This window comes from Podarcis melisellensis (genome assembly GCF_964234715.1).
Source record: "Podarcis melisellensis genome assembly, chromosome: 9".
In the NCBI taxonomy this organism is placed as follows: domain Eukaryota; kingdom Metazoa; phylum Chordata; class Lepidosauria; order Squamata; family Lacertidae; genus Podarcis; species Podarcis melisellensis.
In genome coordinates this window covers 68366596-68393877 of record NC_138541.1, presented here as the reverse complement: position 1 = coordinate 68393877, position 27282 = coordinate 68366596, and the positions used below count along the sequence as shown (strand labels likewise).

The following is a 27282-nucleotide window of genomic DNA, read 5'->3' as shown; positions in this document are numbered from 1 at the left end:
AGACGCTCAAAATGACTTCACACACATGTGCGGAAGCGGCAAAATGCGCAGACGCGCCATTACATCTTATTTTCCGTTTGGGATGCGAACAGATTTAAGTACTTAATTCTTTCCGGAGGTCCATACTTAACCTGAAACTGTTCTTAACCTGAAGCACTACTTTAGCTAATGGGGCCTCCTGCTGCCGCCGCGCTGCCGAAGCACTATTTCTGTTCTCATCCTGAAACAAAGTTCTTAACCTGAAGCACTATTTCTGGGTTAGCGGAGTCTGTAACCTGAACTGTATGTAACCTGAAGCGTATGTAACCTGAGGTACCACTGTACTCTATTTCGAACTTAAAAATGGAAAGCGTAATGTTGGTGATCAACAAAAGAAGTTTAAAGACTGTCTCTAGGCAGATCTAAAAAAATGTAGTATAAACACCAACAACTGGGAAACACTGGCCGGCTCGACTGCAAGCAGAATCCAGGTCTTGCACCTGTGGTTTGCGATGGGTTTAGAAACGCCAAATTCTGGCCAGGACTTGGCAGGGAGTTAACCAAACAAATCCGGAACATAGAGAATCTGAAGCGTCAAAGGGAATTTCAAAGAAAAAGAAAAGAAGCCAGGGCATTCTGGGAGTTGTAGTTTTACCTACTGCCCCTTCCTATCTCATTTGTGGATCAGCGGGGAGTGAAAGAACTGCCGTTTGCGCCACGTTTGCTTTGCGTTTTGCAGCGAGCGCGCAGATCTGTCGCCGTGCATTGATCGGTTCCCTTCCACGGTGGGAAGTGCGGGGAAGAGAGAGAGAGAGAGAGAGAGAGGCGGGACTTGAAAGGAGATCGTGTCGGGTTTACAGCCTTGCAGGGTAAGCAGAGACGGTCTGTGCTGGCAGTCTGTGGCGAGCAGACTTGAAAAGCAGCATTGTCCGGAAGCCCGTGGCAACATGCGATGGCTGAAACGATGCAGCCCTTGAATTGCTATCCACACACTTTGCAGCCCTCTCAGACTGCATGCCATGAGATTCTCTCTTCCTTATTTGCTTTTCCCCCAGCCTTGTAGCAGCAATGAGTTGCCAGAGCCTCTGTGGAGCTTTTGTTGTTTATCCTTCCCCCGCTAGAACTCATTTCCTCCCCTTGAAACTCCCTCTTACCATAGGATCCGCGACGCAGCTCAAAGCTCTCTTTGGGAATGGGGTGGGAAGTGGGAACGCCTTGCAAAACCTTTTTCCGTTGGCAGGAAATGGTCTGGAAACCAAGCCTGATGAGGAACGGTTGAGGGAGTTGGGTATGTTTTGCCTGGAAAAGAGACTTCAGAGGAGATTGGGTAAAAACGTAAAGGGACCCCTGACCATTAGGTCCAGTCGTGGCTGACTCTGGGGTTGCGGCGCTCATCTCGCTTTATTGGCTGAGGGAGCCGGTGTACAGCTTCTGGGTCATGTGGCCAGCATGACTAAGCCACTTCTGGTGAACCAGAGCAGCGCACGGAGACGCTGTTTACCTTCCTGCCGGAGCGGTACCTATTTATCTACTTGCACTTTGACGTGCTTTCGAACTGCTAGGTTGGCAGGAGCTGGGACTGAGCAACGGGAGCTCACCCCATCATGGGGATTCTAACTGCCAGCCTTCTGATCGGCAAGCTCTAGGCTCAGTGGTTTAGACCACAGCGCCACCTGTGCCCCTTCAAATGCCTTCGAATGTCCAAAGGGCTGTCACATGGAACATGGAGCAAACCTGTTTTCTCCTGATCTGGAGGCAGTGGCATTGCTAGCCCCTTGGCATCTGGGGCAGCTTGTGTGCCCAGCTTGTGTGCCCAGCAAGCCATCCATTGGGTGGGGCAAGCTGGGGCAGGGCTCGCTGTGCAGAGTCTTGCTGCCACCTGCCACTTTGCAGGCGTCCGAGCCACCATGTCCCCGGCCCCCCTTACCTACTCAGGACTCAAACCAATGGCTTCAAATGCCAAAATAAGATATTCCGACTAAACTCCAGGATGAACTTTCGGACAGTAAGAGCTGTTTGACAGTGGAAAGGTCTCCCTAGGGAGGTGGTGGACTCTCTTTCCTTGGAAGATTTTAAGCAGAGCATCTTTTATATCCCTGCTGCCTTTGTCCATGGAGTTTTCTTGGCAGAGATACTGGAGTGGCTTGCCGATTCCTGCTCCAGGTGGATCATCCCAGGAGTGATGTATGGACGTGAGAACTGGACCATAAAGAAGGCTGATCACGGAAGAATTGATGCTTTTGAATTATGGTGCTGGAGGGGACTCTTGAGAGTCCCATGGACTGCAAGAAGATCGAACGCATCCATTCTGAAGGAAATCAGCCCTGAGTGCTCACTGGAAGGACAGATCCTGAAGCTGAGGCTCCAATACTTTGGTCACCTCATGAGAAGAGAAGGCTCCCTGGAAAAGACCCTGATGTTGGGAAAGATGGAGGGCACAAGGAGAAGGGGACGACAGAGGATGAGATGGTTGGACAGTGTTCTCGAAGCTACCAGCATGAGTTTGACCAAACTGCAGGAGGCAGTGGAAGACAGAAGTGCCTGGCGTGTTCTGGTCCATGGGGTCACAAAGAGTCGGACATGACTAAACGACTAAACAACAACACGATGATCTAGTTGAGATTCCTGCATTTCAAGGGGTTGGACCAGATGACCCCTGGGGTCTCTTCCAACTCTGCAATTTTATGATCCCACAACGCTAGCTGCATAGAAACCTAGGAAGCTGAGTCTCAGTGTATTGTCTACACCACTGGTTTTCAATTGGTGGGTTGGGACTCGCTGTTACTGGGTCACAGCCTAAACCAAGGTGGAGTCACAGAAGAACATGGTCATGTGCGGATGCCTGATGATCGTCTTCCAAAGCAACTACTCTATTCTGAACTTAAAAATGGAAAGCGTAATGCTGGTGGTCAACAAAAGAGGTTTAAAGACTGTCTCAAGGCCAATCTAAAAAAATGTAGTATAAACATCAATAACTGGGAATCACTGGCTTGCGAGCGCTCCAGTTGAAGAACAGCCTTTACCAAAGGTGTCATGGGCTTTGAAGACACTCAAACTCAGGATGCAAGGGAGAAATGTGCTAGGAGGAAGGCATGCTTGGCAAATCCACACCATGATCAACTCCCACCCGGAAACCAATGTCTCCACTGTGGAAGGACGTGTGGATCTAGAATTGGCCTCCACAGTCACTTACGGGCTCATTGTTAAAACCGTGTTTATGGAAGACAGTCTTACTCGGCTACGAGTCATCTCCAAAGAGAGAGAGAAAGAGAGACAGCAGAACAGCCAAATTACAAATATATAGTAAAAAGATTAAGAGGGTTAAATGTGAGCCATTGGTTTCAAAATACCAGTGTTAGGTATTGAACTTGAGACCTTTCCCATGCAAAACATGAGCTCTGTGACTGAGCTGCAATCTGTTCCAAAGGGTTAATTCTCCTTGTTGCAGTCCTTTGCCCCCCTCCAAAAATGCAGAAGTTGTTTTTATTTAATGCAGAATTCCAGAACACCTAATCATAACCCTAGACAAAGGCAAAACATTCTTTCCTTCATAGGGATGCACTAAAATTACAGACAGGTCCTATTTATTGGCAAATGAATCATGGGATCATCATCATCATCATAAATTTTTGTACCTCGCCTATCTGACTGGGTTGTCCCAGCCTCTTTTGGTGGCTTCCAGCAAACATAAAAGCATAATAAAACACCAAACATAAAAAAATTCCCATACAGGGCTGCCTTCAGCTGTCTTTTAAAAGTTGTATAGTTACTCATCTCCTTGACATCTGATGGGAGGGCATTCCACAGGGCAGGTGCCACTACCGAGAAGGCCCTCTACCTGGTTCTCTATAGCTTCACTTCTCTCAGTGTGGGAACCACCAGAAGGCCTTCAGTGCTGGATCTCCATCAATCAAATCTTTATTAGAGTCATAGACCAGCATAAGTAGGGTGGGGTACTATAATTAAAAATCTGTAAAATGCTTTGGAAAACTAAAATGATTAAAACAGAAGGTATACGTAAAAGACTATAAGAATCTAAAATGATCTAAAAGAAGGGTTAGGAGCATTAAACGGATGTGGAAGAGCATAAAAGGTTAGTATATATGACTATCAAGTTACAAAGCACTCTGATATGAGTGTTCATTTAATCTAGTTTGTGGCACAGGTCATCATCAGACGAATTTTGAACGCTGCTATGCAGAATATTGTATGTTGTAGCAGTGTTGCTATCTGAAAGCAGCAGGGAGGTATAGAATTGTCCTGTTCACCCTGGGTGCTTATGGAGTAGTGGGAAGATGAGGCTAATACGAATGATGCTGGATCTCAGTGTCCAGGCTGAACAATAGGGGTGGAGACGCTGCTTCAGGTATGCAGGGCCGAGTCCGTTTAGGGCTGTAAAGGTCAGCACCAACATTTTGAATCGTGCTTGGAAATGTACTGGGAGCCAGTGTAGCTCGTTTAAGACCGGTGTTATATGGTCCCGGTGGCCACTCCCAGTCACCAGTGTAGCCACCACATTCTGGATTAGTTGTAGCTTCTGAGTCACCTTCAAAAGTAGCCCCACGCAGAGTGCATTGTAGTAGTCCAAGCAGGAGATAACCAGAGCATGTACCACCCTGATGAGACAGTGTGCAGGCAGGTAGGGTCTCAGCCTGTGTACCAGATGGAGCTGGTAGACAGCAGCCGTGGACGCAAAATTGACCTGTGCCTCCATGGACAGCTGTGAGTCCAAAATGACTCCCAGGCTGCTCACCTGGTCCTTCAGGGGCACAGTTGCCCCATTCAGGACCAGGGAATCTCCCATACCTGCGTGCCCTCTGTCCCCCAGAAACAGTATTCTTGTCTTAATCGGGATTCAACGTCAATCTGTTAGCCATCATCCATCCTCCAACCATAGGGCTATGAAGATATAATTGGGCATCTTTCACCTTCTAACTATACAGTGGTACCTTGGGTTAAGTACTTGATTCGTTCCGGAGGTCCGTTCTTAACCTGAAACTGTTCTTAACCTGAAGCACCACTTTAGCTAATGGGGCCTCCTGCTGCTGCCGTGCCGCCGGAGCACAATTTCTGTTCTCACCCTGAAGCAAAGTTCTTAACCTGAAGCACTATTTCTGGGTTAGCGGAGTCTGTAACCTGAAGCGTATGTGACCTGAAGCGTATGTAACCCGAGGTACCACTCTATTTTGGGATAATAAGTTTCTGCAGATATGGGGCCAGAGAATCAAAATGGAGAGGTGGAAAATGAACATACCAAGGGCAGAATTTCCTTATAGTGGCCAGTTTATTCTGATGCTCGATATCTTTTAGACGTTGACCAATTTGACTGTTTGCTTTAGTATGGCCCATAGTGAGTAGGTGTTGTGGGGATAGGCTCCAAGAGTGAAGTTTTTGATAGACGGTGGCGAGAGCAAAGGAGGGAAGCACCAGCACCAAAGGCAGAAAGCCAAAGAGCAGGGTAATTCCCAGCACTGCTCCCACGATAAGTGGCAGTTCTGCGCTTTGGAATGTTTTAACAAATGCTCCGCACCCATGTGCAAGCCTTGTGGAAGAGATTCCTATATGTGAAATTAGCTATAGCCTGGGAACATTATTGCACAATATTGCAGAGTTTGTCTTTGCTTATTTTACTGCAGGCTAGAAGACACAATTAGGGGACGATTGCTTGGATTGCAGCCTGCTCTTCAAGTTATAAGTTATGTGTGTAATTAAAAGGTCTTCACCGATGCCTGTAGGTGGGATCTCAAGTGAAGTCAGCAACGAGCCTCGTTTTATTTTACTGCTATCCAGCGGCTGACTCTCCTACGTTGATGAGGCATTTAATAAATAAACAATACATGGTTTTGCATTCCCCACTTTGCTGAGCTGTGGGAAGTTCCAGGGAAACCAGATTTGGTTTCCTTTGGAGAACAGAGCAGTAGAGGCGTTATGATAATAACATTAAAAGGACAACTTCTTCTGCAGCCTGCCAAAAGATGAATTTCCAATACTGACTAGGGTATCCATGGATCGCATGACCCCAATTTAGAGCCCAATGGCAGGGTAAACAGGAAGGTCTTTGTTTGCACCTAAAGTTGATAATGAAGGCGCCAAGCACATCCCCCTCTCGCCTTTCAGGTACTCTTATTTAATCAGGCACTACAGCTGATAGTTTTGCCTTCAGCTCTCCAGAGAGAGGAACTGTGCTGTGATGACGCTACAGCTCCAACCAACTTACAGCTCTCTCTGCCACGAAAATTCAAGCTGTTTCAATCTCTTTCTTTCCTCCCTTTGCTGGAGGGTGTCATCTTTCAGACAACAACAACAACACAGTGGTACCTCGGGTTAAGTACTTAATTCGTTCCGGAGGTCCATACTTAACCTGAAACTGTTCTTAACCTGAAGCACCACTTTAGCTAATGGGGCCTCCCGCTGCCGCCACGCCGCTGAAGCACGATTTCTGTTCTCATCCTGAAGCAAAGTTCTTAACCTGAAGCACTATTTCTGGGTTAGCGGAGTCTGTAACCTGAAGCGTATGTAACCTGAAGCGTATGTAACCTGAGGTACCACTGTATGTTATTTATACCCTGCCCATCTGGCTGGTTTTCCTCAGCCATTCTGGGCGGCTCCCAACAGAATATGAAAAACACAATAGAACATCAAACATTAAACTAACTTCCCTAAACACGGGTGCCTTCAGATGTCTTCTAAAAGTCAATTGTTTATTTCCTTGACATCTGATAGGAGAGCATTCCACAGGGCTGGTGCCACTACCGAGAAGGCCCTCTGCCTGGTTCCCTGTAACCTCACTTCTCACAGTGAGGAAACCACCAGAAGGCCATCGGAGCTGGACCTCAGTGTCCGAGCTGAATGATGGGGGTGGAGACGCTTCTTCAGGTATACTGGACCGAGGCCATTTAGGGCTTTAAAGGTCAGCACCAACACTTTCAATTGTGCTCGGAAATGTGCTGGGAGCCAATGTAGGTCTTTCAAGACCAGTGTTATGTGGTCTCGGCGGCTGCCCCCAGTCACCAGTCTAGCTTCACTACCTTCCCGTCGGAGCGGTACCTATTTATCTATTTGCACTGGTGTGCTTTCGAACTGCTAGGTTGGCAGGAGCAGGGACCGAGCAATAGGAGCTCACCCCGTCGTGGGGATTCGAACCGCTGACCTTCTGAACAGCAAGTCCTAGGCTCTGTGGTTTAACCCACAGCGCCACCCGCGTCCCACTAGGGACCACTGCCTCTTTCCATATCATTCTGCAGCCTCTGGCTTACCCCCAGAGGTTAGTGTGCAGAACCAAAGATCCCCACCTAGGGTAGCATGTGGAATTGAAAGATGCCTGTGTTGATACTGCTGGAAAATAAGCCGCAGCTGTGAATTCTTTCATTTTTCTCCTCTCTGACCCAGTAGGAGGAAGTTGTATTCTTGTCCATTTAGTGCATGTCTCCGAGCATCCAAGTAGAGATGTGATTGTTAGAATTCCTGCTCCATGATTGCAGTCATAGGATTGTTGTCTTTCACATGACGGTATATGTTTTGACTCCACAGAGTGGGAAGTGACGGAGACAGGATGTTTGTGTTACTGTGTTCCTTGAAGTGGGACTATTGTCCTTCCCCCCTGCCCTCTTTGCTGTCTGAGGCTGGAGAGAGAGGGAGCCATGTTGCAGTGCTCCATGTGTGTTTATATGTAAATAAAGTAATTAGCCAAAATGCTGAGTTGCTGAGGTCTGTTATGCAACTGCGCAAACTCTGCGGATCCCTAAGTGTGCCGGTGTCGGTTGGCATCGGTCGCTGTGATGTTCGGGCTGAAGGAAGCTTATGAAACTCCCAAACGATCGACCAGGAGGGAGAGAACATGCCAGTCAGGCATGTGTCTCTGCCAGGGTCCTACTCGAGTGTAGGCTGAACTCCTGACAGGGATTGGGTGTTAGGGAAGGGAAGACTTTTTCATGTCAAAATAATCTCATGTCCATTTACCCAGATACAGTGGTACCTCAGGTTACATACGCTTCAGGTTGAAGACTCCGCTAACCCAGAAATAGTGCTTCAGGTTAAGAACTTTGCTTCAGGGTGAGAACAGAAATTGGGCTCCGGTGGTGCGGCAGCAGCAGGAGGCCCCATTAGCTAAAGTGGTGCTTCAGGTTAAGAACAGTTTCAGGTTAAGTACGGGCTTCTGGAACGAATTAAGTACTTAACCTGAGGTACCACTGTACACAGATTGCTATCTCCATCAATTGTCTTGCACGGTAACTGGATTAACACTACCGGTGCAATGCAAAGCCTGGTTTGTTCAAACAGGGAAGGAACGGATTAGGATGTGTGTGAGAAGGGAAGGAGAAGCATTTGAACACAGGTCTCATTCCCTAATGATTCCCTCTACATTATGGGTTATACTGAGTGCACCAATATTCATATCCCCCTCCCAAACAAAAGTAGTGCTGTAGGGGGTGGTACCAGAGAAGGTAAAGGAGGGATTTCAGCAAGTTTGAGAAACTGTGCTAGTCCCATACTGCAGACGTCTTGCCTTGGCAAGCTGAAAAACCACAGAGGACTCTCAAGAGCAGTTGGTGAGAAAAATGTGAACTAAATATATATAAATTGACTACGCAGGAACGATGCCGTCTCTAATCCTAAATCATAATTAGTCTGTAACTATTCTGAAAAATGACAGGGAAATGAGGAGAATTGTGCCTTATCTCTGTTTTCTTTTAAAAGGAAAGTTATTTAGAAAGATTGCACTTTAGGGAACCACAATTTTAAATTTTATTGCAATTGCTTAAATGCCTGCCTATCTGTACAAACTACAGAACAATACATTCAGCATGAAAAGAGATGCCTTTTATAGAATCTCTGAATTTACATTTGCTCAGATAAAATGTGTGGCAATTATAGTAAATGTATATGTTTTATACACTGCAACTGCCATTTTGAGCCTCTCCCCTCCCGGAAAATGCAAATTGGTCCATTTATCAGTGGGGTGAAGTAACATGATGTCTGTGTACTTATCTCCCGGTGTGAGGAAAGTAATAAACATAACTGTTAAATAAAATGGAAACAAAGTGCATTTTCTTTATTAGTCTTAACGCAAACAGTAGCCACAATAAATGCTATTTTCTTACAGTCAGTTTTATGAAGAAAGGGGGGGGGGAGCCAACAGCTACTAATACATCAGAGTTTTTGCTTATCACTGAAGAATAAGAAAATTGTATTCACTGTGCTTGTTGATTAGGTTTTGCTAGGTGGAGGAACATTTGCATTGTGGAGTGAAAAAGGCATTTGAAAGAGAGCATTTCTAAGGAACCTAATGGCTAATACACTCCATATCCCCAATATGAAATAGTCTATGAATCGTATCATAATTTGGCTGAAGAGAGGCAGGCACATTGATACATTAGAACTAAATTCACAGGGAAAGTAATAATACCTTTATTAAGGTCGAGGAAGGTCCGCTATGTGCTTTGCTAACCTTGCATGTTACATGGGGTCTGTTCTGCATGAGGACCAGAAAGCTCCCTCAGCTTCCGAGCTATTCCTCAGGACTATCTCTGTCTCCAGGGATGCAGGTGGCGCTGTGGTCTAAACCACTGAGCCTCTTGGGCTTGCCGATCAGAAGGTTGGCGGTTCGAATCCCCGCGACAGGGTGAACTCCCGTTGCTCAGTCCCTGCTCCTGCCAACCTAGCAGTTTGAAAGCACACCAGTGCAAGTAGATAAATAGGTACCGCTCCGGAGGGAAGGTAAACAGCGTTTCCGTGCGCTGCTCTGGTTTCACCAGAAGTGGCTTAGTCATGCTGGCCACATGACCTGGAAAAACTGTCTGCTGACAAACGCCGGCTCCCTCGGCCAGTAAAGCGAGATGAGCCCCTTTACCTTTTTTTAAAAAAGGGGGTAATATCCGACTAAGGCCACATTCTGCATTTTACCACTTTATAAGGGAAGCGGGTGGTGCTGTGGATTAAACCACAGAGCCTAGGACTTACCGATCAGAAGGTCAATGGTTCAAATCCCCGCGACAGGGTGAGCTCCCGTTGCTCGGTCCCTGCTCCTGCCAACCTAGCAGTTTGAAAGCTCCAGCGGGAATGTAAATGGTGTTTCCATGCGGTGTTCTGGTTCGCCAGAAGCGGCTTAGTCATGCTGGTCACGTGACCTGGAAGCTGTACACCGGTTCCCTCAGCCAATAAAGTGAGATGAGCGCTGCAACCCCAGAGTTGGTCACGACTGGACCTAATGGTCAGGGGTCCCTTTGCCTTTTTAACAGTCATGGCTTCACCCCAAAGAATTCTAGGAAGGGTAGATTTTTCGAGGGTGCTAGGATTTGTTAGGAGACCCCTATCCCCCTCGCTGAGCTACACTTCCCTCTATATGCCCTCTTAGAACATGGAATTATAGAATGGTAGAGTTGAACTGGACCCTGAGGATCATCTAAGTCCAACTTTCCTGCACTGCAAGAATATGCAGGTGTCCCATACAGGGATCGAACCTGCAGCCTTTAACCACCACCCTTTAACCAGGTGAGCTAACTAGTGGGCTCTTCCCAGGGAACTCTAGGGACCACCTAACAACTCCCAGCACCCTTAGCAAGCTACAGCTCCCAGGATCCTTTGGGAGAACGCATGACTGTTAAAGTGGTATAATAGTGTGTCAGGAGTCCAGGTTTCCAGCTTGAAAACACAGCAAGCGTAGGTAATTAAAAAGGAGGATTTGTTGCAAAAACAAACAGCTAGCTCCGGACGGCTCTCACCAAGCCTCTGGCATCATCACTCAAGATGACCCTTCTGAAGACTTCTTCCGATGTTGGCAGAAGATATTGAACTTACGACCCTTCCGTCTCTTGTTTTGCTTCCAGTCTAGCAGCCCGCTCTCAGCTACTGCATTCATAGCCTGCTGTTGAAGGTCAGGAAGAGCCGAAGTCTGCAGCTGTTGGCTCTCCCCTGTCTTAGTAAAATCTAAGCAGCCTCTCTGTTCCTGGCTGCTTTCTGCAGTTGGCTGCAAACCTTCGCTTGGAGCTGGCTCATTCCTGACATAGTGTTACAAATGTATGATGTGGGTGTAGACTAAGCTATACAACTGTGCACTCAGATTATACCAAGTGACATCAGTGGGACGGCAAAGGCACCTACCACCACTCCTGTGCTCAAATCCCCACCCAGCCATAATAATAATAATAATAATAATAATAATAATAATAATAATAATAATAATAATTTATTTATACCCTGCCCATCTGGCTGGGTTTCCCCAGCCACTCTGGGCAGCTTCCAACAGAACACTAAAATACAATAACCTATTAAACATTAAAAGCTTCCCTAAACAGGGCTGCCTTCAGATGTCTTCTAAAAGTTTGGTCGTTGTTTTTTTCTTTAACATCTGGTGGGAGGGCGTTCCACAGGGCGGGTGCCACTACCGAGAAGGCCCTCTGCCTGGTTCCTTGTAACTTGGCTTCTCGCAGTGAGGAAACTGCCAGAAGGCCCTCGGCGCTGGACCTCAGTGTCCAGGCAGAACGATAGGGGTGGAGAGGCTCCTTCAGGTATACTGGACCGAGGCCATGAAGCTCACTGGGTGTCCCAGGGCCAGTCACTGCCTCTCAGCCTAGCCTACCTCACAGGGTTGTTGTGAGGATTAAATGAGGAGGGAGGAGAGAACCATGTACGCCACTTTGTTTCTTGGAGGTAAAGGCGGTATATAAATGCAAAGGCAACACGCAAACAAACGAAACAACGGTGTTCTGGAGGAACACAGGTTCAGCATCTACGATCTGGTTTTTTTTAATACTTTTTTATTCAAAATTAAAACAAAACATTTTATCCAGAAATATATCATCCTTATTTCCCCCCATTTTCCCTCCCCCTCCCTCCCCCCACAGAACCCCCCCCACCCCCGACTTCCCTCAGTTCCAGTCTTTGATTTCTCTAAAAATGCTGTTTTCTGCATGTTACACATTTGTATAGATCCTCAAACTATTTAGCTGATGGTTATCAATATAAAGTTTGTGAATGTTTATTCGAAACCAGCCAAGGAGTCCAGTTCGCTTTGTTGCGTCTTCAAAAACTTTGTAAAGGGTTCCCATTCATCTTTAAAGTCACAGTTATCCTTGTCCCGTAGCTTGTATGTCAGTTTTGCCAGTTCTGCATAGTCCATCATTTTTTCTTGCCATGATTCTTTAGTTGGGGTTTCTTCAGTCTTCCATCCTTGTGCTGTTAAAACTCTTGCGGCCGTTGTCACATACATGAAGATGTTTTTCAGCTTCTACGATCTACAGCATCTACGATCTGGAATTGGATAAGCAAAATGTGTGGCAGGACATCACTATGTTTGGTTATTCCTCACTCCACTTCATAGGCCACTGTTCACACGTGCGCCAGTTTCAGCAGTTATCACATCACATGCGCCTGCTAGAAATTACAGAGGAGGAAGGCATGCAGGGTGGCAGTTTTTAGCAACAGCCAGGCATTGCTTGTTAAATTTAGTTCCACCTTGTAAAGCGGTCTTAATTCTAAATTAGCAGCATGGGGCTGATGCAGAGGGGATTTTGAAGAGTGCTTCATTGTAATGCCTTAATTCTTGTTTGCAATTAACATATTTCCCCATTTCATACTACACAGACTTTGCAACTGTTGTTTTGCCCACCCAGCAGGAGTTTATTTTGAAAGGGAGAGGACATGAGCAATGCTTTTTGTTTACTAGTGATGTATGTTTTTTGTTTATTTACTAGTTACATGCTATCACTGTACGTGTGGTCAGAGGAGTCTATATTCTTTTCTCGTCAGCTGAAACCTAGAGCTGTTTACCTCTAGCCACCCCCAACCCCCAAAACTAATCCATATTTTTGATGGAATAGAATTAATTTCTCATTGCATTCATATATTTGACAGAAAGAAAACAGTGTACTTGTTGTTCTAAAACATGGTGATGTTGTATTCAGTTGTATTCAGATTTTCATTACAACTTTTCTTCCTCATTTGGAACATATGAATTTTAAATAGGATTCGTTGTTGTTTAGTCGTTTAGTCGTGTCCGACTCTTCGTGGCCCCATGGACCAGAGCACTCCTGTCTTCCACTGCCTCCCGCAGTTGGGTCAAACTCATGCTGGTAGCTTTGGGAACACTGTCCAACCATCTCGTCCTCTGTCGTCCCCTTCTCCTTGTGCCCTCCATCTTTCCCAACATCAGGGTCTTTTCCAGGGACTTTTCTCTTCTCATGAGGTGGCCAAAGTATTGGAGCCTCAGCTTCAGGATCTGTCCTTCCAGTGAGCACTCAGGGCTGATTTCCTTCAGAATGGATAGGTTTGATCTTCTTGCAGTCCATGGGACTCTCAAGAGTCTCCTCCAGCACCATAACTCAAAAGCATCAATTTTTCGGTAATCAGCCTTCTTGATGGTCCAGCTCTCACTTCCATACATCACTACTGGGGAAAAATTATGTCCAACTAAACCATACTCCGAGTACAGCTTAGTTGGATACAGCCCTGAGTAGACCTGCTGATGTGAATGGGCCTACTCTGACTCTGACTTAGTTGGATATTATTCACAATGCAAAATTCTATTGCTGTTTTAGACAAGTCTAGATTTTTGCACCCGTGAACAACTTCTTTCGCAATATGGTAGTATTGAATCAATGTCTGCTCTGCTTTGCATTTTCTGTAGACTTATCTTTAGGCTTTTGCAAGTACAGTATTTAATTTAGACTTCATAAAAAGTTATTGCATGTTAATTAAATACCACTACAAATTAAATAAATACCAGCTGCACATTAATACATATTTGTAGAGTATTCAAAGCCACAACACAGGTTCATATCCATTTTCTAGTAACAGCTCTATTATAGTTTTTAATCATTGGTGGATGTTTAATAATCAGTATTCAAATAACATACATTAACAATGCTATTAAATTGAGATTAATTGTGCTTTGGGGAATACTAATTTGAAAGGTTACCTATTTTCCCTGCAGATCTGATCTTTCCATAACACCCTTTTTCATTAAAATTGGTGTTAAAGACTCTGTAAATTTGTTTCATGTGTAATTTCGGATGTAGTTAAGAACACATTCTGAATACCAGAAAAAAAACACAATCCCGTATCTCCCCAATGGTGAGAGTTTTGCCTATAATCATCTAATATTATGCAATGTTATCTTTGGTAATAAACGTATCACATGGTTCTTTGAAAAGGTTGCTGGAGCGCTGACATTAAGTTGTTCATTTGGATCTGTGAGCGAAACTCTTCTGAGCAAGGCCATAGCTCAGTAGTAGACGGGCATGCAGAGAATTCCCAGTTCAGTCTCTGGCATCTGCAGATGGAAAGAATTCTTGATTGAAACCCTAGAGAACTGCTGGTAATCAAAAAATCATAGAATTGTAGTTGAAGGGACCCAAGGGTCATCTAGTCCAACCCCCACAATGCAGTAATCCTGCCCTCAAAACAACAGATTCTCTGTTATAAGATATAGACCAGGGGTCCCCAAACCATAGCTGTCAACCGTCCCTTATTTGGCGGGAAACTCCCTTATCCCAGTGCCGTGTCCCGCTGCTGGCCCGGATTGATGATGTCCCTTAAATTTCCCGGGTTTCATGCTCGCCCGGCTCGGGAGGGAAGCAGCGGCTCAGGGTCCTCCGCCGCGAGAGAGAGAGCGCGCACAAGCTGCCTCGTCTCGGTCTCTCCCTTTTGCCCCCCAGGGGTGCGTTGTGAAAGACAGGTGGCAGCGGGCGGGCAAGCAGCTCCTCTCTTGCGAGACTTCCACTGCGTTGCCAGGGGAAGCCAGAGGCGGCAGCAACAGCGGCGACCTGAGGGAGGAGGAAGAGGAGGGGCTGGGGAGGGACGCAGAAGGGCGGCACTTCAGCGGCCGTGGCACCGCCGCAACCACCTCATCCCGGGCTCGCGGGTGGCGTGGGTGAGAGTCTCCCTCCCTCCCTCTCTCTCGGGCGGGGAAGGGCTGATGGAACTCCTCGTGCCAGGACGAAGGCAGCCCCGACGTGCTGCTTAGCATCCCCTCCAACCAGTGCAGCATCTTAATGTAGTGATTTCCCCCTCTGCATCCCTTTCATAACTCTATTTTTATAAATCATTTGTCCATCCATAGTTCAAATTTTTACTACCAGTTTTCTGTCAATCCTACCAATGTATGTAACTCTTTACAATAGGTTTTCAACTAAATTATAAACTTTCCCCATTCTTTATTAAAGAGGTCCTCTTCCTGGTTTCTAATTCTGCCTATAAGCTTTGCCATCTCGATGTCATTCATCAGTTTGGTCTGCCACTCTTCTTTGGTCGGAGTTGTAGACCCTTAGGATCATCTAGTCCAACCCCCTGCAAAACGCAGTCAGTCGCAGCCAAAGCAGCATGGCTCCATCAGTGCCTGATTTCTGTATAAGCTAAGCCAAATCCCTTATTTTGGCTGCTGATCCCTTATTTTTGAGGCTTCTGGTCCCTTATTTTCAAATCTGTAAGTTGACAGCTATGCCCCAAACTAAGGCCTGCGGTCCGGATAAGGCCCAAGGGACTTGTTTATCCAGCCCGCGGCGACCCCTGCTGCCTGCCGCCTCCTCCCACTCTTACCGGTGCTGCGCTGCGCAGCTGCCCCCTTCCAGGTCGGAGGAGCATTGGAAATAGCTTGTGTGCATGCGCAAGCATTATTTGCACATACGCAGGCGTTATTTCCAGTGCACATCTGGGTCGGAGAAGACCCGTGCACATGTACACAAGTTATAGTCATACCTTGGGTTGAATGTGGGTTGAACCACAGCGAAAACAGTGTCTAGCTGCAAAAGCATTGACTGTGTTCTCAAACTCAGCATCCCCACTCTTAGGCACAGCATAACTCCCCTTTGAAGACAATCCTCTTTCTCTTTGCCTTTTATCCTGTTCATCTGCAAGCCGAGAAGAAATGTATTCAAGGGTTAATTCAGTTGAAGGCATAGCTTCCAAAGTTAGAGCTAGAGTCTCATAGCTTTTATCAAGAGAAGACAACAATATGTATGACTGCTGCTCCATTGAGAAAGGAATGCCCAGCTGTCTTAGTTGATTAAAGGCAGACACCATTTTGGCAACATGCTCCCGGTTGGAGACGTAAATCAAACAAACATCTTGTAGCATGGATCTTGGCCCCCGCAGTGTTTCTGGAATTTAGCCGCTGCAGAACCATCCAGACCTCATGCGTGTTCTTTAACTCAGAAACATAAGGCATTTGCTCTGGTCCCACTGCCAAAACTAGTAGACCTTGGGCTTTCCTGTCGCGTTTCTGTGAAGCTGCTGCTGCTGCTTTGTCTTCTGCAGACGCGTCTGCAGCTGCCTGTAAAGGCGGTGCTTCAGTACAACTCCACAACTCTTTTGCTTGCAACCAAACCCTCACTCTAGCCTTCCAATCTTGCCAATTTTTCCCATTGAGTCGCATAAACGGGACAGTAAAACTTTCCTGGGACTCTGCCATCCTCCCTGGGGCTTAGGAACGATACTCACAGACCTGTAGACTGTCTCCCACCTGCTGAGGTGGCTCCTTGAGGAATAAGACGTCTTCCAGCGAGTACAAACTGCGCAGTGCCTGTTTAAAACTTTTTCTAGGCACGTTGCAGGACTCAAGCTGCTTTGAAGGCTTTCGTTGTCGGCAACCGCTTCTGTCTTCGCTCCAGTCCTTGCATAAATCACTCTGAACTGCACTCCTTATCTCCTTCTTGACGTACAAACATCCATAACCTGTCCCATTAAACTTTAATTAGTTTAATGCTAAGTAAATGTCCAGTGCGCTTCCATCCTCACAAGTCCCATTACAGCAGAGCATTTCGCGCAGCGGTTTAAGAAGGGCAGGAGAGGCAGTATCTTTTCAAAGAGGAATCTTGGAGCAAGCGGTTTGGAACTCAAAGAAAAGGTTTATTTACAAAAGAAAAAAAAAACCCTGGCGATGAACCACACATATCAGCAAACACGCCCAAAAAGGGAACAAACACACGGGAGACTGACTATTTTTTCAAACTCAGATTCCTGGAAGCTTAATGACCTCTAGCTGCTCAGTGATTAGAGCGTCTTGCTACCTCTTAACCCTTTGATAGCAACAGGGATGAGCGTGTTCGAGTTGTGCTCCGCGGCAACCCGGAAGTAATGGAGTGTGTTATTTCTGGGTTTCACCACTTGCGCATGCGCAGATGCTCAAAATGACGTCACGCTCATGCGCAGAAGCGCCAAAACGTGACCCTCAGACGCGCGGACGCAGGTTACATTTGCTTCTAGATGCGAACGGGGCTCCGCAACGGATCCCGTTCGCATCTAGAGGTACCACTGTATTTCCGGTGCTCCTCCGACCCGGAAGTGCACCGGAACTAGCGTGTGTGCACGCTTATGGGCACGCGCTCCCCTGCCCTTCGGCCTGCCGCACACTGGAGACACCGGCCCGAGGCGTGGTAAGTTTGCTGACCCCTGATATAGACAATTGGTATTTACTTTGTATAAGCAATAGTGGTTTGTGGAGCAGGGCAGAGCGGGGTATCTGAAGTACAGTGGTACCTTGGTTCTCAAACTTAATCCGTTCTGGAAGTCCATTCCAAAGCCAAGGCACGCTTTCCCACAGAAAGTAATGCAAAACGGATTAATCCATTCCAGATATTTAAAAACAACTCCTAAAACAGCAATTTAACATGATTTTTACTATCTAATGAGACCATTGATCCATAAAATGAAAGCAATAATCAATGCACTGTACTATAACATAAATAAGACAATATTGTAGATTATTAAAATTAATTTTTTTTCTTACCTACCTGCACTGATGATAGTGATTGTTTGGACGGGGGGCTTTTATCTATTTCCGCAATCAATCCACAATCATTCAGTCAGTAGCTGAACTGGGTTCCACACAGTCACGAGAACAAATTAACTGAAAACAAAAATTAACTCAAAAACAAAAACACAAAATAAATAGCAAAAACAAAAGCACCAAACTTAATCAGTTCAGGAAGTCAGTTTGACTTCTGGAATGTTCGAAAACCAAGGCACAGGTTCTGATTGGTGCAAACAATAGCCAACAGCTGCATTGGACATTCAGCTTCCGAAAAATGTTTGAAAACTGGAACACTTACTTCTGGTTTTTTGGTGTTTGGGAACCAAGGCGTTTGAGAACCAAGGCATTTGGGAACCAAGGTACCACTGTACTCTTACTTTCTGCCTCCTAAATTTCTTGTGCTTTCTTTCTGAATCTCTGAAGAAGACATCACTTAAGCCTTGCAATATTTTCTTAAAGAGAGCTGTAGCGTTGGAACACATTAAGGTTGCAATTCTGTAAATTGGAGGTGGGCAGAAGATAGATTGGTATCTGCTGGTAGGCCTCTAGGGGATTTTTAGTACGTTGCCAATGATCTTTGCCTCCCAATTGCTTAATAATACCAACAAAATCCTCCTCCCTTTATATTGCTGAAATGAAGAAAAATGAGGGGAGGTTGTGTGTGTGTGTGAACTAACTTTATTTCTGGTACTTGAAACAAGTTCCTGAGCTCACAATTCTTCCAAGTGTCTGCCTTTTACCTCAGACTCTGATTGATGCATCTCGAGGGTCCTAGGAAAAACAAAGTAGACCATGGAGCCTTGAATTCTGCCCCTCCCTCTATATAGGGACCTACATCTGAGCAAACACACATAGAACCGCACTGTGTAGTACTAATACAGAGAAATGAAAGCGTGGACATAATTTCAAAGCATGAAATGGTGGAGAACTTGTCAGGAGAGGGAAGAATTACAAGGCACTAAATTTAATGTCGGTACTCACTAAATTACTCGAACAATTAGCAGAGCAGCAGTAGTCAATTTGCAAACCGGGTGAAGAAAATGTGGCGATAAATAACCAAACACATTTGTAAAACCGGCGTAAGTGGAGAGAGAGGCTCAGACCATGTAATCAAGATGCAGCTGTGTGCCAGCGGTGCCGTTTCAGATTCGTCTAGAATAGATGGATATTTTGTTCTCAGGAAAGTTTCAAGGCCAGTTCTTGCACATGGCCAAGCGGCAAAAGCATACCCTCCAACATTTCTCCAATGAAAATAAGGACTTCCTATTCCATCCCCTAAGGGACGCAGGTGGCGCTGTGGGTTAAACCACAGAGCCTAGGACTTGCTGATCAGAAGGCCGGCAGTTTGAATCCCCGCGACGGGGTGAGCTCCGGTTGTTTGGTCCCAGCTCCTGCCCACCTAGCAGTTCGAAAGCAAGTAGATAAATAGGTACTGCACCGGCAGGAAAGTAAACGGCGAAATGTTGGAGGGGATGGAATTGGTAAAGGTAAAGGGACCCCTGACCATTAGGTCCAGTCGTGACCGGCTCTGGGGTTGCGGCGCTCATCTCGCTTTATTGGCCGAGGGAGCCGGCGTACAGCTTCTGGGTCATGTGGCCAGCATGACTAAGCCACTTCTGGTGAACCAGAGCAGCGCACAGAAAGGCCGTTTACCTTCTCACCAGAGCAGTACCTATTTATCTACTTGCACTTTGACGTGCTTTCGAATTGCTAGGTTGACAGGAGCAGGGATCGAGCAACGGGAGCTCACCCTGTTGCGGGGATTCAAACCGCCAACCTTCTGATCGGCAAGTCCTAGGCTCTGTGGTTTAACCCACAGCGCCACCCTTGGAACCCATAGTTTGTAGCTTTTTTCGGATTCCATGGGAACTACCACATTCAGTCTCTAGAGAGCTCTCATCCAGCAGAAAGCAAACTCTATATGCATCATTGGGGTGGAATATGCACACATATAAAAAATGCTGTGAAAATGCTTTTTAATTCTTTTTTGAAAAATACATTGAATTTTGCATAGCTCACTCTCGCCATCTATTGTCACATTTGCATATTGCACTTTGCAACATTTTCTTTGCAGCTGTGTAGCTGAGTCCTGGGACTTCTCAGCACTTGCAGAAGCGGCAAACGCAATACCATTTGCTTGGACAAATACCAGTCGAGCACAAATTTGCTGGTACTATTAAAAATACTGCATCTATGGGTGAAATAGATCAAATATTGAAAACAAACTAACTTGTCTATGCTAGTTGGAAGAAAGTCAAAAGGGGTCAGATGAATGTGCAATAAACAGAACATGGTCTAGGTTAGAGAACTTTATTTTAGCAGCAGTTAATTGGGGGAAGGGGGGGCCTAAATAAAGAAGGTCCCTATGTCAGCAAAACAAACCTCTTCTCTTGGCGCAAAGCCATGGGCAGAATAGCTTTCAGCACCTGCAGTCTATTGCGGTTCTGCTGAGATTTGTTTATAGCACTTGATATATTAAATATAAAAATAGTATGACCTAGACCTTGTGGAGATGCATGAATGCAATCAGCTTTGGCCCTGTACATATTTACTTCGTTGTGAATGCGTAGGCTCTGCATTTTTGTTGTTGTTGGAATGGTTTTGGTTAGGGGTAGGGGGCTACCAGGAGTCCAACTGCAATGTGCAATCCTATGTATGTCTTTTCATATGTAAGTTCAATGAATGGGGCATAGGGTGGTCAGTTGTGCAAAATGTCCAAAATGATATTGCCAAAAGAGAGGACAAAAGAGCATAGCTGTCTACCTTCCCTTTTTTGTGGGAAATTCCCTTATTCCAGTGCTGCTTCCCGCTGCTATCCCAGATTGTTAGATATCCCATAGACTGTCCCTGGGACATGTGACACTGCTGATCCCTTATTTTCAAATCTGAAAGCTGACAGCTATGACAAAAGAGCTCACAAATCTGCAGAAAAGGTCACATGGCAACTTAAATATATATGTGCAAATGTGGAAATAATTGTTTTAACTTAACTAGAAATACAATAAAAGGTAAAGGGACCCCTGACCGTAAGGTCCAGTCGCGGACGACTCTGGGGTTGCGGCGTTCATCTTGCTTTACTGGCCGAGGGAGTCGGCGTACAGCTTCCGAGTCATGTGACCAGTATGACTTCTGGCAAAACCAGAGCAGCGCACAGAAACGCTGTTTACCTTCCCGCCAGAGCAGTACCTATTTATCTACTTGCACTTTGACGTGCTTTTGAACTGCTAGGTTGGCAGGAGCTGGGATTGAGCAATGGGAGCTCACCCCGTCGCGGGGATTCAAACCGCTGACCTTCTGATCGGCAAGCCCTAGGCTCTGTGGTTTAGACCAGAACGCCACCCGAGTTCCTTTGAAATACAATACATTTCACCATAGCGGGCAAAACACCAGGCAGCATTTGTACCAACTAGAGATGTTGCTGTTGACGGACAGCTGCACTATAGTGGTCTCTGCTTTCCCTTCTTATGGTTCTTTAAACTAGTCTTTGACTGGACTGATCACCCTTTGTAAAACAGGATACTTAGACTAACTCCCAGGCAAGACTGCAATCTTTGGCAGTTCTGGTTGACAAAGCCATTCCTCTTAAAGCCTTCACTATATTATTGTTTCCACCCAGTTACTGGATCTTCATCCTTTTCTTTCGGACTATCTAAGAAATACAGTGGCTCTCTTCAGATCACCCTCCAAACCACAGGGAGGAGTGTTTGTGTTTGTGTGAGAGAATCTTTGGTGTGGGGTAACCTCTGGCCTTGCCAACAAAGGTCCGTATAGTAAAAGCTATGGTTTTCCCAGTAGTGATGTATGGAAGTGAAAGCTGGACCATAAAGAAGGCTGATCGCCGAAGAATTGATGCTTTTGAATTATTGTGCTGGAGGAGACTCTTGAGAGTCCCGTGGACTGCAAGAAGATCAAACCTCTCCATTCTGAAGGAAATCAGCCCTGAGTGCTCACTGGAAGGACAGATCTTGAAGCTGAGGCTCCAATACTTTGGCCACCTCATGAGAAGAGAAGACTCCCTGGAAAAGACCCTGATGTTGGGAAAGATGGAGGGCACAAGGAGAAGGGGACGACAGAGGACGAGATGGTTGGACAGTGTTCTTGAAGCTACCAGCATGAGTTTGACCAAACTGCAGGAGGCAGTGGAAGACAGAAGTGCCTGGCGTGCTCTGGTCCATGGGGCCACGAAAAGTCGGACACGACTAAACGACTAAACAACAACAAACCTCTGGCTCTCCAGATGCTGTCAGCTTCAATTCCGATCAGCCCCAGTCAGAATGTTGTCAGCACTGATGTTGGGAGTTGTAAATACGATTATTTTTGGAGGGCCACAAGTTTTGCAACCCGGGCTTAGATGCTCCTAAAGAGGCCACAGGCTTGTGCATTCATATACTCACCACAGCTTCATTCTCTAAACCAAGGTTTACTGTGATAGCTAAACTATGGTTAACACTTGTGTTCCACTTCAGGCCTTTAAAATTCTGTTTCTAATTGATTTTAAGTCTAGAAACATGTGATTTCCCACATTGGTTTAAACATTTCATTTCCCACATTTCTACCCATGGCAAGTTAGTGATTTGCTTACTTTTGTGCAAGCAAGTTTCAGTGAATTAAAGCCTGTACTCTCCCTCCACCCCAATAAATAAATGAAGAAGAGGTGTCAAGAGAGCTCCGCTCAATAGGTCAATAGCTATCTATTAATTAAGAAAGACATTGGAAATAACTTAAAACAACATTAATCAGAACTTTGGGTCAGTGGTCAAGAAAGAAGAGCACATTTATTCTTGTTAGGTTGGAGAAAAGGTTTGGGAAGGCATTCCCTAGGGCAGGATGTATTAAATCCCATCCATTTAAATCAGGGTTTCCCAAACTTGGGTTTTTCAAATGTTTGTTGGACTACAACTCCCATCATCCCTAGCTAGCAGAACCAGTGTTCAGGGATGATGGGAACTGTAGTCCAAAACAGCTGAAAAACTAGAACACACATTCTCCACCAACCTCCTCCCATGTTTGTATTTCCCACTACAGTGGTATCTTGGGTTACATACGCTTCAGGTTACAGACTCCGCTAACCCAGAAACATTACCTCAGGTTAAGAACTTTGCTTCAGATGAGAACAGAAATCGTGCTCCGGCAGCAGCGGGAGGCCCCATTAGCTAAAGTGGTGCTTCAGGTTAAGAACAGTTTCAGTTTAAGAATGTACCCCCAGAACTAGAAAGTGAGGAAAGGGACTTAGCTAGAATTCTTCCTTACATGCTGGTTTTTGTTATAAAGGTAAAGGACCCCTGATTGTTAAGTCCAGTCGCAGACGACTCTGGGGTTGCGGTGCTCATCTCGCTTTACAGGCCGAGGGAGCCAGCGTTTGTCCGCGGACAGTTTTTCCGGGTCATGTGGCAAAACCAGAGCAGCGCACGGAAATGCTGTTTGCCTTCCTGTCAGAGTGGTACCCATTTGTCTACTTGCACTTTGATGTGCTTTCGAACTACTAGGTTGGCAGGAGCTGGGACCGAGCAACGGGAGCTCAGCCCGTCGCGGGGATTCGAACCGCCAACATTCTGATCGGCAAGCCCAAGCGGCTCAGTGGTTTAGACCACAGCACCACCCGATTTTGTTATATAGGAAGTTAAAATAAAAAAGGACAGTTATACGATTCCACACCTGCAGTGGTTCAGGCTAGTGCCATGCTTACCATTTCAATAAGAAATACACACACACACAAACACACACACACATATACAACCTGTGTATATTTATGCAAATTACCTTGAAAATATGTGGCTCTGGGGTGGGGTACGTTCCCTCTAATGCAGAGGTCAGCAAACTTTTCCAGCAGGGGGCCGGTCCACTGTCCCTCAGACCTTGTGGGGGGGCCGGACTATATTTTGGTTAAAAAAATGAGCAAATTCCTATGCCTGACAAATAACCCAGAGGTGCATTTTAAATTAAAGCACACATTCTGCTTATGTAAAAACACCAGGCAGGCCCCACAAATAACCCAGGGATGCATTTTAAATAAAAGCACACATTCTACTCATGTAAAAAAAACACGCTGATTGCCAGACCATCCGCGGGCCGGATTGAGAAGGCGATTGGGCTGGATACGGCCCCCGGCCCTTAGTTTGCCTACCCATGCTCTAATGCCTTGATTTATGCATTTGTCACCCTGAATGTTAAATTGGATCTGGAGTCACATTTTTCATTTAGACAATGCTTTGGCTCAAAAAGAAATCTGTGCAGTCCTCCTTTAAGGCAAGAGGCACAGTCTACAAAGAACAAGATAAGGTAAAGAGCACAATGTTGCCTGTTGCTTGTTAAGATTCCACTTAACAATTTCCCTGGGGAAGTATTCTAAAGAGAATCGTCCACTGTATATATAAAAAAACCACTTCGTTCATTTCTGAACGGCAGTCAGAATCTGTATCTTATTTTAAATCCACTGTACCCCATCTGGATTGGCCTTTAAGGCACTTTCTGTGTTCTCAGATAAATGAATGATGTATATTTGTAAAGAATTTTGAGATTCAGTTGATGGTAAGGATTCTAAGTGGAGGAAGCAGGTAATACCAGGGTGGATTTAATTTAAATCAAATTGATTTAAATCACTAGTCAGTAAGACTTGATTAAAATCATTCTTTTTTACAGAAAGACTCCGTCTTTCTGGTATAATCTTAGTATTTACAACCAGATGAAGGTTTCATTTTTGGAATAATAAATTTTCAGAGTAGTTTTTACAGTTATATCAAAAATTACTGATTTGGTTAGATTATTAGAACTACATAGACAGATAATTATGAAATTATTGTGAGGTAACTGTTTATATTTGGAAAACTTTTCTGCTGTACTTTATCAGAAGGAGAAAAATAATCATTTCCTTAATAACAATTTAAACAATTTATTTAACTAAAACAATAACATTATAGCATATGTATCCATGTTTGTTAGCTGATGTGGATAAACGGTTTTAAAAAACAACAGCTTAGACTGAGTTTTAGCACACATGAAAAACTTAAAGCAAATCTTTATTTCCTGAGGAATAGCCTTTGGACTATAATGTAACTTAAATAGAAAACTATCTTTAGAAAGATTTTTCCTCCGAAAGCATTTTATTTTAAAAATCCTTTTTTTAAAAAAAAAAATCCAATTTAAATTTTAAAAAATCTGATTATTATTATTTTTAAATCATTGATTTTTATCTGCCCTGGGTAATACCGATCTTGCCTCAGTTGCTGGGCAAGGTGAGGCATCAGCCTGGGGCTACAGGATCTACAGGAGCAGCCAATCTGATCTCAAAAAAACACATTGACTGCCACGGCTGCCACGGTGGCAGTAGTGGCTGTGGCAGGCTCCTTGGACGCTGCATCTGCCACTGCCTCGTGTTGCTTCCACAGTGGCATCTCACGGCAAATGTGAGACACTACTGGTCTCTCACTCCTGGGGAGGAAATGGCAGGAGCTGCTGTGATGTTAACATATGAGAGTGCTGGAGGTGAAATAGTTAAACAAGTTACCCAATCAGAACCCAGGGGGGTGGAGTCAGAGGGACTATAAAACCAGCTCTGGGAGGGATGAAAGGGGGAGTTCGTTGGGTGGGTGGTTGGAGTGGGAGTGAATTGGGATAGAGTCTGGGGGTAGGTTGAGTTAGTGTAGCGAAATAAGCTGAGTCAGGAACAGTAAGGAGCTAGGAAGACAAGTAAATATCTGAGAGGTGGTTTAGTGAGGGAGAAGTTATAGGTATGGATAGGCACCCCATGATTGTAATGGACCAATACCTTTTATGAAACCACACGCTTGTTAAACTGCAATAAATAAACAGAAGTTTATGTTCCAATTTAACCCTGACTGGACTCAGTATTGTACCAGGTAGGGCCTGGGTGGTGGCAGCCAGAAATCAAGTGCTGGCACAGGGATCAATAGATGGTGAAGCGTCTGGGGACCCTGTGTGATCGCCACAGCTGTCCCCTGGTGTGATCCAGCGTGGGATCCGCAAAATGGGCTTCCTCCCCACCTAGAGAAAGAAGGCTTACCTTCCCACCACCGCCACCGCCGCTGCTTCTTGTGAAGTGGGTAGGTAGAGCGAGCTCGTCCACTCCGCTCTCTGGCCCACAGGAGCACCAGGGCAGCGGTGGCGGAGGGAGGAAGAGGCCGAGCGGCGTCAGCTCTGCTAAACGCTGCTGAGGTAAACCAGGTGAGGCATTTGATTGGCAGAGCCACCACCGTTCAGCCTCTTCTTCCCATCGCCAATGCCAGGAGTCTCGGCTTTGTGGCGGGTTCCAGCTTCGCGGCGCGGACCGGATCTAGGAGCCAGGTGGGCCTGATTTGGCCCGGGGGTCTTAGTTTGCAGACCCCTGCCTTTGATTACCAGTTCAACCTTCAGATAAGGTTGATTTGATTCCCTTCTGTGGCGATCACACAGGGTCCCCGGACATTTAACGGTCTCTTGATCCCTGTGCCACCACTGTGCTCGCTTCCCCACTGCCACCAACTCGTTACTCTCGGGTAAAACACTGAGTCCAGACAGTTGTTAAAAGTGAACCAAAAAAACCAAGTTTATTTTACAAACATTAACAAGTTTATGGTTTCTCCGATAATATTCCTGTCAGTACCTTAACTTTAATTTCTTTACCAGCCTATACCTTCCTAAATACCTTCTGACTGATTATCTCAACTGTTTGACTGACTCCTCTTAACAAACTCTCTCACTCTCTCACACCAGACTAGCCCAACCCACAGACTTATCTTCTCTGTCTCTTCTAACTCCAGACTCTCTTCTCAACCACTCTAACTCTCCCAAAAAACCTCTGTGCTTAAACCTTATACACAGTTAACTCTGCCCCTTGGGTTCCCATTAGTTAGTCATTTTTACAATTAGTTAGCCCTTTTCTTATGAACCCAGTATGATGTCACACACCTAGGAGGACAAACACCACACCTTCCTTCTTCCTGACATGAATCTTTGCTCCCCCTTGTTCCCAATGTTGATATCTTTATTACCCCCTCCTCCATTGTTCCTGATTGTCATTCCCCACTTCTTCCCTGGTAAGGAGGATGCCATTTTGTAGTTTGCCTCAAGTGCCAAAATGTCTTGGGGCTTGCCCCACTCGGCTGCAACATTTCCTACTTCCTTTTGCCCTCAGTTTGAAGTCCTTGTGTTGTGTTTCCCTGCCACTGCTCTCCTGGTTAAATAACAGGTGGAGAAGGACACTATGAGATTGCATTGTTTTTTTGCTTCCATCAGTGTTTTTGAACGTCTGTTTGAGCGAACGTTGTGATAAAAAAATATAAAAAATCAGCACACCAGGGTCAGCAGGCCTCTGCAGTGTGGGGAAGGAGGTGGGAAACTCAATATCATGTTGCCATATTTGGTCACAGTCCAGAGCCGTGTGTAATATGTAGTTCTGCCCCCGCTCTCGAGAGTGTGCTAGCGCAGCAGGTAACATGGAAACAGCAAGGAATGAACACAACTTTCATTTCCTGTTGGGCTTTCTTGGTTTGAAAGAACTCTGTTTATAATAACGCTTTTAACATTTGGCTTAATCCGCTTCACGCTTGATTTAAAGCCTT

General features: G+C 45.6%; 1 protein-coding gene across 3 annotated transcripts in view; it reads left to right on the top strand.

Annotated features, from left to right (window-relative positions):
* Nucleotides 1-657: 657 nt before the first annotated feature.
* LOC309377364 (cytosolic beta-glucosidase-like) overlaps nt 658-27282 on the top strand; it is a 107480-nt gene continuing 80855 nt past the window's right edge. For all 3 annotated transcript variants that reach the window (XM_081924552.1, XM_081924554.1, XM_081924551.1), the window contains exon 1: nt 658-848. The gene's annotated coding sequence lies outside the window, so the exon portion shown is untranslated. The remainder of the gene's footprint in view (nt 849-27282) is intronic.